The 15378-nt window shown below is 37.0% G+C and overlaps 1 protein-coding gene across 4 annotated transcripts in view; it reads left to right on the top strand.

Moving 5' to 3' along the window:
• Positions 1–15378, top strand: part of RNGTT (RNA guanylyltransferase and 5'-phosphatase) — a 242835-nt gene that overhangs the window by 107480 nt on the left and 119977 nt on the right. The gene's annotated exons all lie outside the window — the stretch shown is intronic.

The following is a 15378-nucleotide window of genomic DNA, read 5'->3' on the forward strand; positions in this document are numbered from 1 at the left end:
CTGTGGCGCAGTGCTTTTCAAAAATGTGGCCTGTGGGCTTCCCTGGTGGTGCAGTGGTTGAGAATCTGCCTGCTAATGCAGGGGACACGGGTTCAAGCCCTGGTCTGGGAGGATCCCACATGCCGTGGGCCAACTAGGCCCATGAGCCACAACTACTGAGCCTGCGCGTCTGGAGCCTGTGCCCCGCAACAAAAGAGGCCGCGATAATGAGAGGCCTGCACACTGCAATGAAGAATGGCCCTCGCTTGCCACAACTAGAGAAAGCCCTCGCACAGAAACGAAGACCCAACACAGCAAAAATAAATTAATTAATTAATAAACTCCTACCCACGACATCTTCTTTAAAAAAAAAAAAAAATGTGGCCTGTGGACAAGGTAGCATTAGCACCACCCAGAAAGTTGTTATAAATGTCACTCACCACAGACCTACTGATGAGAAACTGCTGGGAATGGAGTCCAGCAATTTGTGCTTCCTCAGGCTTTCCCAGTGACTCTGATGCGTTTGCAAGTAGGAGAACCACTGCTCTTATAGGAAAGAGTTGTATTTCATGTGCCACGCCTTGTCATAAGCTTCATTTTGCCTTCACTAACTCTATCCTTAGAAATTAGGGTGCAAGCTAGTTGTGAAGTTATGTAGAGACACATCAAACTGGGTACCTGGAAAAAGGGAAGGAGGCTGTAATATTTTTGAACATTATGTATTAAACGCTATATTATATATGCTTTACGTATATAGTAAAACTCTGCTATTATGCAAATTTAGGTATAACGTGGTATGTGATTGGCTTCTGTCTTCCTCCCAGCCCCCCTTGCCAAACAGATGGAGGGAAAAATCTTTTGTGGTCGCAGGAGGAGGAGAGTTAGAGGCTGGGGACAGAAATAGTAGAAAATACTATTTTAGGAAGATAGACATTAGATCTTTGAGTTCCAGTATTTTCTAAGTCTAATCTCCCTGGATTGAAAGAAATAAAATCTAACTATAACAGGAATTACAGTGTTTCACTCTGTTAAACTCATGGTGGTTCAGACCCATGCATGTATGAGATTTTGGTATATGTAAGAGAAATGGCCTGACAGGTGAGTCTTGTGATGTCTAGTGTAGTAAGTTGGTTTATCAGTCTGTCCCTCTTCTAGTAACCACACTTGTTATTACGATGACTTCATAATTGATTTTCTTAAGTATTTGTGGATATTCGGTTTAACATACAAGTTTCAATCAGTTTGTCAGGTTACCCAAAAATTCTTGTTGGGAGTTTAATTGGAAACGCTTTGAAGTTAGATTAATTTGGAGAAAATCAGTGTTTTTACAATGTTAAATTTGCCTTCTCAATGAATAAGGTAGAGCTCTTTTCAGGTCTTTTACTGTTCTCCAATCCAGTTTAAGCTTTTTGTTTTTTTTTTTTTTTGCGGTACGCGGGCCTCTCACTGTTGTGGCCTCTCCTGTTGCGGGGCACAGGCTCCGCATGCGCAGGCCCGGTGGCCATGGCTCACAGGCCCAGCCGCTCCACGGCACGTGGAATCTTCCCAGACCGGGGCACGAACCCGTGTCCCCTGCATCGGCAGGCGGACTCTCAACCACTGTCCTACTAGGGAAGCCCCGCTCTAGGTCTTTTGTATAAGGAGGTAAGAAGAGAGTTGATTACAAACAGGTGTAGCTTCCAGTGGTGGCAGGAGACATGATTTTAGGTGGTCCAGAGACAGGGCATTAAATGACATTGCATTACACAATGAGAATTTAGTCCCATTCCAGTTTTTATACATTCTTTCAGTTTATAAATTATACTTATTTCTAGTTTTGAATATCTAAGATTTGCTAATCTTTCCCTTTTTAACAAAATGAGTGTGGACTTAGTTTTACACTGTTCAAAGGGCAATGTTCTCTACTGGAGTTTAGTATCATTGGTTCATTTCCATCATGTCTAATTTTTAATGCTACTTATTACTTAGGGTAAGCGATACCATTGTCTATTTATGGTATAAGTGGCGTACCATTTGGCATAAAGTTTCCTGAATATCTTTGGGGGCCATTTTTCAGCCTGCTGCAGTTATTTAGCTTGATATGACATTTCCAACTAATAGCCATAGACCCTAATACCCAGTGTCATTTCTATTTTGGTCCTTCTAAGGTTTTAAGTTACCTTCCTTTCTTAGGCTTTCTTTTTAAAGCAAGTTCTGAATTAGAAGTTTAGGACTCTTAATCAGGCCAAGAACTTTAAAATGTAAAATTTGCCAGCATTTCTAAGTTTTCCTTCTGGGGAAGTCTAAAATCTTGGATGAACTCAGTTTTAATAATGAAGTGCAGGCAGGGTGAGTGTTAGACCCTTATGACAAAATAAAACAGTATATCAGAGATAACCTGTATTTTTTGTCATGTTAAAATACGTTTTCACCCTTTATTTTTACTTTGGACGATATGCAAATGTTAGAATCCACAGTTCTTTTCCCTGGAATTCTTCAGACCAACCCTCCAGTGTCTTGCTGGGTGGCATTTGCCTGGCTTTTTAGCATTCTCTGCATGGAGAAGATCAAGGGGCAAGGGTGTGTTCTTCAGTAGGTAAACTTTTCACTTCACTCTCCAAGGTTCACTTTTCCTCTTCTGTGGTTCTTGAATCTTCTGGACTGGAGCTTCTGTTCTTCAGTTGTGCCACAGAATAAACATCTCCTGCCTCTTGCCAGGGTGGAGGAGGGAAGCTGGAGGTGTAAATTCTCCTTGTGAAGACTTTTACCCAGTCTGTTTCCAGTACCAGGTCTCCCTTTCACCCCCTCGCAACCTTCTCAGTATCTGTTTTTGTATGTTACGTAGCCTGTTCTGGGGAACTCAGCAGGAATTCCTCTGCCTTTGTATTGGTTGCTGCAAGCACTTAGTATTCAGTGTTCTTTGCTCTCTGCTCTGTTAACTTCTCCATCTACTTTCTGTCTTTCCAGAATTCGACGCATTGTTTTCTGCTGTTGTCTTCTCCCCTGTTTTTCCTTTTCTATTGATTCTCTTTTCTGTAACTCCCATTTTAGTGAGGTTTCAAATCAAAGTGGATATAAATGCACATGTTTAGCCGACAACATTTATCAGAAAATCCCCCAAACTTCTCACAATGTGTGGTTTTGCATCTGTTGGCTTCCTTGAGCCAACAGTTTAAATAAATGAAGAAAGGGACTATTTTGAGTGACCAGCTTAGCGATCTGAGTGAGGCTGCATAAAGTGGAGAGAAGATCCTGGTCAGGGATGGGCAAAGCTTGACTTATAATCTGCAGCCCACTCTCTAATACCACAGACATATTCCAAAGGCAAATGAAGGGCAAAAAATGAAGAGGATTCTTGGTGCATCTACTTTTGTAAAAACTTCTGGGCCTACGTTTGTTTGGTGCTAGTTACTTAAAACTTAGCAAGAAGTTAATTCTGCTTCACTATAGTAATTATAGTGAGGGAACAGAAGTTGAGTAGAAGGTAGAAGATATTACTACTACTAAAAAAAAAAAAAGGAAGAAGAAGAAGAAAGTATTTTGAATCCTGGCAAAATATTGAGGAACAGTGATAAAGATACTGTATTAAAGTGATGATTCTATTGAGGGCAGAACCCCAAACACCAGCTTAGAAGAAAGTTCATTTACCTTTTGATTTAATGTTCTATTTTTCAGAGACATAACCTTGTAACACATCCAGAATTGCATTTAGTTTATTACTTTTATAAGAAAAAGGACAAGTAAAGCTAATGGATGGTATATTCAGGAAAATAAAGCTTAGGATATTTCTTTGTGTTTATAAAGAAATGTACTAGTATCTGATATTTCCTAAAATACAGCAGTCATTAATTACCATGAAAGCCTCAATTTAAAAAAAGTAGATTAAATTGCACTTATAGAATTATAGTAAATCGAAGCAGAAAAGATACTTCTAATTATCTAGCCCAGTGGTTTCAAAACATGAATTTCCAAAGTTATGGGTTTCTGTGAATTGCCTCAGGGGACCATGTGCAGGAATAGGTTACTAGGTAAGCATTCTGTTTATCTCACCACAGCCCTGATTTATTTCTTTTATATATTGTACTTCTAGATAAGATTGTGTTTTAAAAGGGGCTTCATCTAAGTAAATACCATTTGTATCAACTGCTTTTTCGAAAGGTCACCAGTGATCTTTTTCCTTGCAAAATCATGTTCGTTTTTCAGCCCTTTTCTTACTGGATTATCTAGTGGTAGTCTGTACCGCTGTCCACACCTCCTTAAAAATACTCTCTTGCGTGGCTTCATGCCATTTCTTTTCCATCTCACTCAAGCTTTTCGTCTTCTACTAACCATTGAAGTTCAGAGTTTCTAAAGGCTCGGTATGCTGGACCTTCATTTTTTACCATGCTCTGCTCTCTCCCTTGAAATCTCTTCCACACTTGAGTTATTTCCTGTAAGCCTGACTCAGACTCTTGATTTCTGTTTAAGCTCCAGATTTGTTTATTTAATTGCCTACCCTGATACTACCTTTTAAATTTCTCAAAAACACCAGAAACTCAGTATACTTTGAAGCTGAACTCCATCCCTACTCCCCAGACAAACAAGCCAACATACAAACTGTACAAAATGATCCTTTCCCAACATTTCATCCCTCAGTTGCTTATATGCAGTTACTTGAGTGAGAAATCTAGATGTCATCTTTGACGCCTTTCCTTCTTTTATCCCTCTAATCCATCTCCAAATCTTGCTTTATCTCCTAAATCTCTCTTAAATTATTCCCTTTTCTCTCCATTACCACTGCCACACTCCAGCGTGACTTGTCACTCACTGCCTCTTGCCTGGACCACTGCAGCAGTGTCCTAACTGGTCCTGCAGCCTCCACTTTATCCCCCTCCAGTCTTTTCTTCATACCATATCCAGAGTGGTCTTCCTCCTTAATCTCTAGTGATTTTCCCTTGTTTTCAGGTTAAAGACCAAACCTAGATTTGAAGCCAGCTTACTCTCTTCTTTATCCCATGCTGCCTTTTTGTTTCCCCTTGTGTTTTGCTGTTGATGTGAAAGTAACTGATATTTTTATTTAAAGGTGACTTAACTATATTACTTTATTCATAAACAGTGTTTTAAAAAATTGAAGTATAAGTTATACTTGCCAAAATATTTAAATATTTTGAGAAAAATGGGTATTTTCTTTGAAGAAGAAATTGGCTGTTTTCTTTGAAGAAGAAATTGGCTATTTATTTTAATATGAACCTCTAGTCTTTCTCAGGCTTAAAGCTCAAACTTTGAACAAACTGAGGTGATCATTTTTAAAAAGAAGTATCTTCAGATTGAATTTTCCATCTGGTTATTAGTCTATACCATAAACCAGATAGGTTTTATTAGACCCTTATATATAAGGTTTTCAGTCTTACGATTTCATTGACATTTTGAATTGCTAATCTTTTGTGGTTTGTTACCTAAAAATGAATATTTTAAGTTGGCCGTTTGACATTTTAATATGCTATAGGTAGTAGATCTTCTACTTGACAGCTATTAGATCTTTAAGTTTAATTTATAAAGTTGATAATCCGTGTTTGTTTACTAGCTTTTGCAAGCGGTTTTAATGATTTATGTAGCATAGTACATTTTTATTTGTAGTAATGATTGATTTCTAACCTTTTAAAAATCATATTTGATTTTACTTTTGTCATCTGGAGACACGTTTCTAGATAAGAATTTTTGTGCCATTAATACTCCTCACTATGAAATAAAAACAGAATTACATGTATTGAATTGCAAAATAGAGGTGGTAATAAAAACTTGAAATATTTTCTTTGTTTTATTAAAATAAGACTTTTTCTTGTTTTATCTGCCAGCTATATTGTGATTAGTAAAACATAGAATTGTTTCTGTATTGAGTTTAGAGTATTTACTCTCAAGCAATAGTGATAGAATTGTTTTTTTATGTTTTCATCACTATCTTGATTTTCTGTAAGGTGGGTCAGTTTGGTTTTATGTTTCACCCATTAATCAATTTGCATGTAAATAGAGTCAGCTTTGATTTTATTATTGCTTTCTTGTGAAATATTAATGTTTTTATTAAGTCTTTACTACTGCCAGGTATATTGAATGTTATGGATAGATTGTAAAATGAAAATTGGAATTAGTCTAATGTCTTGTCTTGAAGTACATGACGAATTAGAGTGGTTTTCCTTTGTAGCAGAGATGATGTTACCATGGTGAAAGCTTCTGTTGCCATGACATTTGCTTGCATATTTTGATAGGTCTTCAATTGAAGAAGGGCTCTGTTTCCTGGCAGACTGGAAAAGTGTCATTCTATCTTTCCCCGAAATATGTTATTTTTTTAATTGAGAAATATGTAATAATTTCCAAAGAATTGTAATAGTGAACTGCCAAGGAAGAAAATACACCTTGTTTATTTTTAATTTTTTTTCCTTAATCAACTTTTGGAACACAGCAAAATATTCTTAGCTTGCTTTTGTGTAAGGAAGAAGAAAAGAGAAGAATATTATTGTTCTAGCTTTCTTAATAAATAAAACATTTGCTTTTCCATTGAATTTTGTTGACAAAATAAACAGCTGAAGAGGAATAATTTGTAATCAGCCTTAGCTAGATATAGATATATACTGTTACTGTACAACAAAAAGACACTGCTAATGATGACATATTGTTAGCAGAGAAAAGGACAAATAAATGTAAATAAGGACTTCACAAAATGAAGGAATCAGTGAATTCCAAGAAGGTAAATATATAAAGTGCAAAATCAGTTTTCACATAAATGATACATGTTAAACACAGTGAATTAGGGATAGTTCTTTTTTATTGATAACATTTAATATTGAAAAATAAATGGTAGATTTTTTTAAAATTGTGTTTTACAGTGGTATATGTTTAATTTGAATTTTAACTAGATAATACAGATATTTAACATGTAGTAAGACAAATACAGAGAAGAAAGTCTCCCTCTCCTTCTCGCCTCCCTCAGTTATCTACTGTTGTTTGTTTTTAACTTATCTTCTCATAGTTTCTTTATGCATTTATAAGTAAATACAAATTTGTTAATACATTTTTATTCCCACTCCACTTTTCAAGGAAGGTAGCACATTGCTTTTCAGGATTTGTCTGGCCATGTATTTTAATGTATATTTTGTTAGTGCTCTAATTTGAGCATCTCGGGACATACTGGAATCAGCAGAAGGATAGGGCTTATTATTGATAGCTCCCATCCCTTATGCTTAGGGGAGTTCAGACTTCTAGGAGGAAATATTTTAAAACATACAGTTTGTCAATTTAGAATAAATTTTCCTTTTGTTGTCAAAGTTCATTGATAACTTCAGTGGGGCTTTTTACTGGTAGACCAATTCATTTTGTAAAAGCTGCAAATTGAAGTATTTGTAATGAGTACATCTTTACACCAGCTGTTTCTTCTGCAACAAACTGTTTTCTTCCTTTCGGTATTACTCCCATTCAGCCTTTGAATATCAAATTAGGTGTGGCTTCCTTGGGGAAGCCCGGCTGATTCGGTGAGTGTGACTCTCCCCTGTGTTCTTACAATGCTCTTCTAAGTCGTACCAGTACTAGGAGCAGAGAAAATTATTTTAGTGATACTACGCTGCACAGATTAGCAAAAAAGGAGGGTAACGTACTTGATGTATAAAGTAACTAGGCTGCAGATGTTACTTGTATCTAGAGTTTGATTCCCCTATCAGTAGACCACGTTTATTTAGACTTGTGACCACCAGAGAAGAGGAGAAACTGTGAGAATCTGCTAGCTGTCAAAGTTAGTGGAATTTTATACCAGATGGCAGTAGTCTTGGATATTAAGGGAGAGTTAATCCTGAGCTTTGGAATATATTAGCTCATGCCTTCATCTAATAAATTGGGTGTCTACTGTATGTTATACACATTGCTGAGTAAGAAATAATAAAACTGGATAAAGGCAGGGTTTCTGCCCTCAAAGGGCTATGAAGAAACTTGACCCTGCGGCAGTGTGAGAAGAGTGCAGACTGATGGAGTGGCAGAGGCACGTTGGTGGGCCCAGGGAGTAGGGCCAGGATACTTTGGGAGATGGGGCGTGTGCCGGAGATGAGACAGGACAGACGGTTCAGTAGGCTTTCAGTGGGGCCTGAGTGGGAGAGAAGAGGTAAGTGGTTTAGGTGCTGAGGTTTATTCGGTTGTCTGAGCTCCCTCTTCCCACTAGACACGGCATTGCCAGTTGCTTGTCCCTCCTACTCACCACTCCACACAGAACTAGGCTAAAAGTAATTAGAATACAACTGACTTGGTTCTTTTTGGAACAGTTTTATAATATGAGATCATCTAACCCAACCTTTCATCATTTGCTTTTGGACAAATGATATAAATCTGTATTTTTTTGTTAATAGTGGAAAGATTTCTGTATTACTGTGATTTGGGAATTTTTTGGACAAGTCTAACGATTTGGGTTACCAGTTAATCTGTAAAAAGAGGGAGTTTACTGCATGCTTTCAGTACCCCTCATTTTTCTAGTATTCTTACTCAGGTCTATTAACTGGTCTTGATACTAACTGGGTATTTTCATTTAACTTGTCTTTACCCCCATTTCCTTACTGGTTAAAGTTTAATTTCATGTGTAGTTATGTGGAACCGCCCAGACATGGAAAGTAAAGCTGAAGTTGCAGAGGTCTTTGTGTAACTGTATTTTTTCCGAAATTATTTCATTAGAAATGTAAGCTATAGGTTATTTTATATTAAAACAACAGCAAGAAATTAGACTTGTGAATCAGATAATAGAAATAGTAATACAAATGTATTTTTGAGTAAGTTTTCCAACCTATTAAGCCAAGAAATTGTATTAATTCTCTAATATTAAATTTTACTCTCAAATGACAACTTCACTTTCCATAAGTAGTAGTAAAACTTCCATAAGCAGATGAGAAATGTCAGCAAGCTTTTGAAAATGGAATTCTCTGTTTTCTTCCCCTGCTTCTTTCTATGATACCTCTCCCTACTATCTTTACCAAGTTTGTAACTTTTTAGAAATGAAATACCAAGGGGTTGCCTTGAGCTATTTTTATAGGAGATCGACTCTTCACCTCCTCTACATCAACAAGAACAGCATAGAGCACTGGGCCAATTTAGTCTCAGAAAACTTGAGCAGACTTCCCCTCAACTCAGGTATATTTGTGATCTCATTGTGTAGAACTTTCTTGTAGCCTAATTATTCTTCAGAATTCAATTCATGCATTTTTCTTGCTCAAGAAAACTTCCTTTACCCCTACCCCCTGATTTTCATGTTTCTCTGTTGTTCTTCCTCAGCAACTTTGTTTGTGTTCATTTGAGTACTTCTCTAATCTCTCTTGGAGGTTATATCAAAAGCCTCACTGTGGTTGAGCCCACTGTCTTGGGAGAATTTGTATCTTCCCCAACTAGTATGGTACTAGGCACATAGTAGGTAGTTAGTGTTGATTAGGGACTTTCCCTCCATACAGGATATTTATGTGTCTTGTTTTGCAAAATAGGTGTTGGTTATTTGCTTCTCAGTGAAACATGAGCAAAAGGATATAATCAAGTCAATAAATCTAGAGTTGTTTTACTTTTCTGTCCAGTAGAATTACCAAAGAGGATCTTTTCTGCTTTCTTTAAAACTAAATTCTAGACAAACAACAAAAATAAAACTAATATATGGTAAGGCCAGGGATCTTTCCTAGCTTCAGGATGTGAGCCTTCTGAAGAGGACAGTATGTCTCAGGTTTCAGTGCAGGGCCTGGAATATATATTACGATAACATAACTGCTCACATTTTACTAGTGGAAATCATAGAGTAGCATGGGCTACAAAGCATTTTAGGTATCTCTGGTTTAGATATCCTGTTTTTAGGCAAGCAAAATGCTCTTGCATTTTTGCGAGTGAAATAGATGAAGCCCACACTTTGAATTTGCTTTGAATCATCAAGTTAGTAGTTAGTAGAGGCAAAGGAGAACCAGATATCTTGTCCTCTTTGTTGTTATTACTACTAGCTTCCTTTAGATCAGTTTCTCAACTTTGGTACCATTGACATTTTGGGTTGGGTAATTCTTTGCTGTGTACAGCTGTCCTGTGCGTTGTAAGATGTTTAGAAACATCCCTGGCTTCTACCCACTAGATGGCAGTAGCTCACCCTTCCCTCCCCAGCGTGACAACCAAAAATGTAGGCATTGCCAAATATCCCCTGGGGGGTAAAATCTGTAATTGAGAACCACTGTTTTGTATAGCAGGTATATCACTTCTGCCTCCATTTCATTTTCTTTTAGTTTTAGAGGACTTCTTTGGCACATGGCCATCCTGTACCTTTAAGCCAGGTTCTGCTCTCATTTGGTAAACACTTCCTTAAGCATCTTAATTGGTTGCCTGACATCTGCATTCATTACATTTTTTCTTTTTAAAGATAATAATGGACATCTCAGGTAATATTGGTAATTGCTTTCAGACATAATCTATCTCTAATTTTTTATTGAACAACTCACCTGGTAAAATCAGATTTGCTTCTGTAGAACTAAGTATTATATGTATCAATTAAATATAGCTTTGATAATTATTTTACTCTAGATACATGCTGGTGAGTTTAATGAAATTAAAATGCATTACTCCCTAATTATACATTGGAAAATGTAGCTTGAAAGGATGTTTTTGTACCCTTGTTTATATTCAGCAAGTGTGTTTCAAGTTTGAGGACTCACAAATATTTATATTTAAAATGCTTAATTCCCTGTATTATATAATATCTTTGACCTTATTATTTTGGGGAACTTGAAAAAAGGATTTTTAAATAGTTATTGATATACATAGTCTTTTGTGAATAGTGCTAATTTAAGTCATTTCATAATCTAAAATATTCTATTTAAACATATAAATTTAAAAATACCTGAGACTAATATTTTATAAGTTTAAAAAATTTTCACTTTATTTTTTAATTTTTTTTGTTTTTTGCGGTACGCGGGCCTCTCACTGTTGTGGCCTCTCCCGTTGCGGAGCACAGGCTCCGGACGCGCAGGCCCAGCGGCCATGGCTCACGGGCCCAGCCACTCCGCAGCATGTGGGATCTTCCCGGACCGGGGCACGAACCCGTGTCCCCTGCATCGGCAGGCGGACTCTCAACCACTGCGCCACCAGGGAAGCCCATATTTTTAAAATTTTTTATCAAGTATTTATTGAGTATTTTACTAATTGTTTTGTAGGCACATGATCAGACATGATTTTACTGAAGTAGAATTTACATTCGAACAGGTATTTAAATATATTTTACTCATGGGATCTATGTCGTTGCATTTATATTCGGTAATTCAGAACTACAGTATTTTTAAAATATAATTTCCTGAAAATTTTTGTCAGGCATTTCATTGATTTTCATAAAGGTGCTTTGAAATTCTCAGTCATGTCAAGTCTAGGCTTTCAGATTAATATAAATGGTTTGGTGTACAGTCAGATGAGGAATGACTTATGTACTTGAACTATTGCTGTGTAAAAGCAGAAGAGTCAGTATATGCTATTCTCCATTAGATGATTTCCAGAGAGAAGAATGTGAAGGATAGTTAGTAGGTATTTTACAAATAATATTATATTAAAATTACGTTTAGAATTTGTTATTAGGTACCCATTATGAAATATTTTAAAGCTGTACAATCATTAACATTTCCTAGATTTAATAACTTAGATTGGTGTTGGTTTTCGAAGTGGTCTCATACTCATAGTCATCTAAATGAATAGAGAACAGAAGTAAATGATGGTTTGTTTGTACATGTGACAGTCCCTTGGCAGCTGTTGTGAGTGGGGTTGGTGTGGGATGCTGACACTCCTTTCTCCCCTCACTCCTTTTTACCCTTCACTACCATAGGGAACCACTCTTACTAAAAGGTCTGTGATGTTTCTGTCAGATAGACTTTATTAGAAAAAAGACTAAATTTTATTATTATTTTTATTAATGGGGTCACGACTGGAAAATTTAGCAGTTTTAACATTTATAAAAACATTTATATTCAGTAAGTCTAAAGAGGTTTATTTGTGATCATCCTGAAGGACATGTGTTACCTAAATGAATCTCTCAGGGCAAATAAATGGACAAAAACTTCCACTGAAATATTATATATTTGATTTTATATTCATTCATGTTTAAGCACAAGCCTTGGGGGAAAATAGTGTGCATTATGTTCTTAAATTTGCTACAGATAAAATGTCTTTCCCATCAACTCCAATGGTTTGTCTTTCTTAGCAAAACTTGTTATACTAAATTTGTCATTATATGGACTTCTGTTTGAAATAAGAGATCCGATGACTAGGGTTTTTGCATTTTTTCCTCAAATTTATAAAAATCTGTTAGAATGCAATTTGACTCGTATATCTAAAAAAATATTAGTAATGAGAACACTTAGCAGTTTTTCCTTCCTGAGTACCTTTCTTATAATATGGCCCTGTCCCCCATAATGCCCTCGCTGAATTGACATACTTTCCTCTCCTTCAGGAGATTCTATATTTTTCTACCCAAGTGTTTTGCTCGTATTTACGTCATGGTATAAGTCTGCATTAGTGAATATAACCCATTACTCAAAGCTTTCAATCTTCATTCCTCTATAATAAGTCCATAGCCACCAAAGTAAAAGATTTTCTCTTTTTACTATGTTCTAGAATAATTTAAAACACTTTTTTCCTGTGCTGTAGTCTCTTTGATTAGATGGACAATGTTGTACAACCATTTCCACAACTTTTACATCAGTGCAAAGAGAAGTTTTGTAACCATTAAGCAATAACGCTCCTTCCGCCCACCCCCTCAATGCCCCCCCCCTCCACCCCCTGCCCTTGGTACCGCTAATCTACTTTCTGTCACTATGAATTTGCCTATTGCGGATATTTCATACAGGTGGAATCATACCATTTTTGTCCTTTTGTGTCTGGCTTATTTCACTTAGCATAGTGTTTTTGAGGATCATTCATTTTGTAGCATGTGTCAGAACTTCATTCTTTTTTGTGGCAGAATGATATTCCATTGTATGTATATACTGCATTTTGTTTACCCATTTATATGGTGATGGAAACCTAGATTGTAGACATGTCAGTATCCGGGTCCCTGTTTCCAATTTTTTTTGCTCTACCATGTGCAGAGTCATATGGTAATTCTGTGTTTCAAATTCAGTTTTTGAGGAACTGTCAAATTATTATCCATAGTGGCTGGATCATTTTGTATTCCTTACAGCAACATACATGGTTACTAATTTCTTCACATCCTCTCCAACACTTGTTATTTTCCTCTAAAAAAAAAAAAATTACAGCCACCCATATGAAGTAGTATCTCATTATGGTTTTGATTTACATTTCCCTCATGGCTAATGATACTGAGCATCTTTTTATGTGCTTATTCACCATTTGTATCTCTTCTATGGAAGAAATGTGTATTCAAGTTCTTTGACAATTTTAAAAATTGGGTTGTCTTTGTTGTTGAGTTGTAGGAGTTCTTTATGTATTTTGGATATTAAACCCTTATCAGGTATATGATTTGCACATTTTTCCCATTCTGTAGGTTATCTTTTCACTTTTTTGATATCTTGTGATACACAAGTGTTTTAGTTTTGATAAAGTCCAGTTTATCTATTTTTTTTTTATTGCTTGTGCTTTTTTTTTTTTTTGCAGTACGTGGGCCTTTCACTGTTGTGGCCTCTCCTGTTGTGGAGCACAGGCTCCGGACGTGCAGGCTCAGCGGCCATGGCTCACGGGCCTAGCCGCTCCACGGCATGTGGGATCTTCCCAGAGCAGGGCACGAACCCGTGTCCCCTGCATCAGCAGGCGGACTCTCAACCACTGCGCCACCAGGGAAGCCCTATTGCTTGTGCTTTTGATGTCATATCTAACAATTCACCACCAAATCCAAGATCATGAAAATTTACCCCTGTGTTTTCTTGTAAGAGTTTTATGGTTTTAGCTGTTATATTTAGGGCATTGGTCCATTTTTAGTTAGTGTTTGTATATGATGGGAGATAGGGTTCCAAACGTCATTCTTTTACTTGTGGAAATCAGTGTCCCAGCATCATTTGTTGAAGAGAGTATTCTCTCACCGTTGAGTGGACTTGGCATCCTTGTAAAAAAAAATCAATTGGCTATTGGCTATCAATGTATGAGTTTATTTCTGTACTCTCAGTTTTATTCCATTGGTTTAAATATCTGTCCTTATGTCAACACCTCTGTTTTGATTACTGTAGCTTTATAGTAAGTTTTGAAATTGGAAAGTGTGAGTCTTATAACTTTGTGTTGTTCTTTCTTCAAGATTGTTTTGGCTCTTCAGGGTCTCTTGTAACTGCATATGAATTTGAGGATTGGCTTTCCTATTTCTGTTAAAAAGAAAAAGTTGTTGGAATTTTGATAGAGATTGCATTGAATCTATAGATTGCTTTGAGTAGTATTGACAGTTTAGCAATATTAATTCTTCTTAATGGGTGTCCTGAGACCAGTCCCAGTGTGGAGGGGGTTTTCCACACCAACAAGCACTTCTCTGACACCAGCTGGGTGTCCTACAATTCAACTCAATTCTGACACTGTCTACCCAGTGATAGCGTCAGATTCAACAGGTTGAGGGCTCTTCAAAACTGTACTGCTTCCAGTTTTCCCACCCTCCCCCACTCCTTAACTTCAGATGCCAGTTGCAAGTTCATGTTATTACCTGTGCTTCTAGTTGACTAGCTGTAGATTGGAGGTTCCAAGGACCCTGTCCTTGGCCTTCAGACACCAGTTAAATTCCAGGTTGTTACCAGTACTTCTTACCACCTGACTATAAATCAGAAGTTCTCATGACCCCCTTGTCAGGTTCAATTAGTTTGCGAGGGTGGCTCACAGTACTCAGAAAAATATATTACTTACTAGATTACTGGTTTATTATAAAAGGATGTAATTCAGGAATAGCCAGAGGAAATAGATACATAAGGCAAGGCATGGGGGAGGGGTGTGGAACTTCTGTGCCCTTTCGAGGCACCCCCTCTTCCTGAATATCCATGTGTTCACCAGCCCAGAAACTTTCTGAACCCCATTTTTCTTTTTTGTTTTTTATGGAGCCTTGATTACACAGGCATGATTGATGAAACCATTGGCCACTGGCAATTGATCCAACTTCTAGCCCCCCTCCCCTCCCCAGAGGTCAGAGGGGTGGGACTGAAAGTTCCAACCCTCTGATCACTTGGTTGGCTCCTGGCAACTAGACCCCATCCCTAGGTGCTACCTCAAAGTCACCTCATTAGCATAATAAAAGACCCATATCACTCTCTTCACTTTGGAAATTCCAAGGGTTTTAGGAGCTCTGTGACAGGAGTGGGGATGAAGACCAAATTATAAATCACAATATCAGTTTTCCTATCTATGAATATGGGATGTCTTTCCATTTTTAGGTCATTTTAAACTTTTTCAGTAATGTTTTTTTTTTTTTTTTTTTTTTTTTTTTTCCATTCT

Source organism: Neophocaena asiaeorientalis, unplaced genomic scaffold (assembly GCF_003031525.2).
Source record: "Neophocaena asiaeorientalis asiaeorientalis breed wild unplaced genomic scaffold, Neophocaena_asiaeorientalis_V1.1 scaffold161, whole genome shotgun sequence".
Lineage (NCBI taxonomy): Eukaryota > Metazoa > Chordata > Mammalia > Artiodactyla > Phocoenidae > Neophocaena > Neophocaena asiaeorientalis.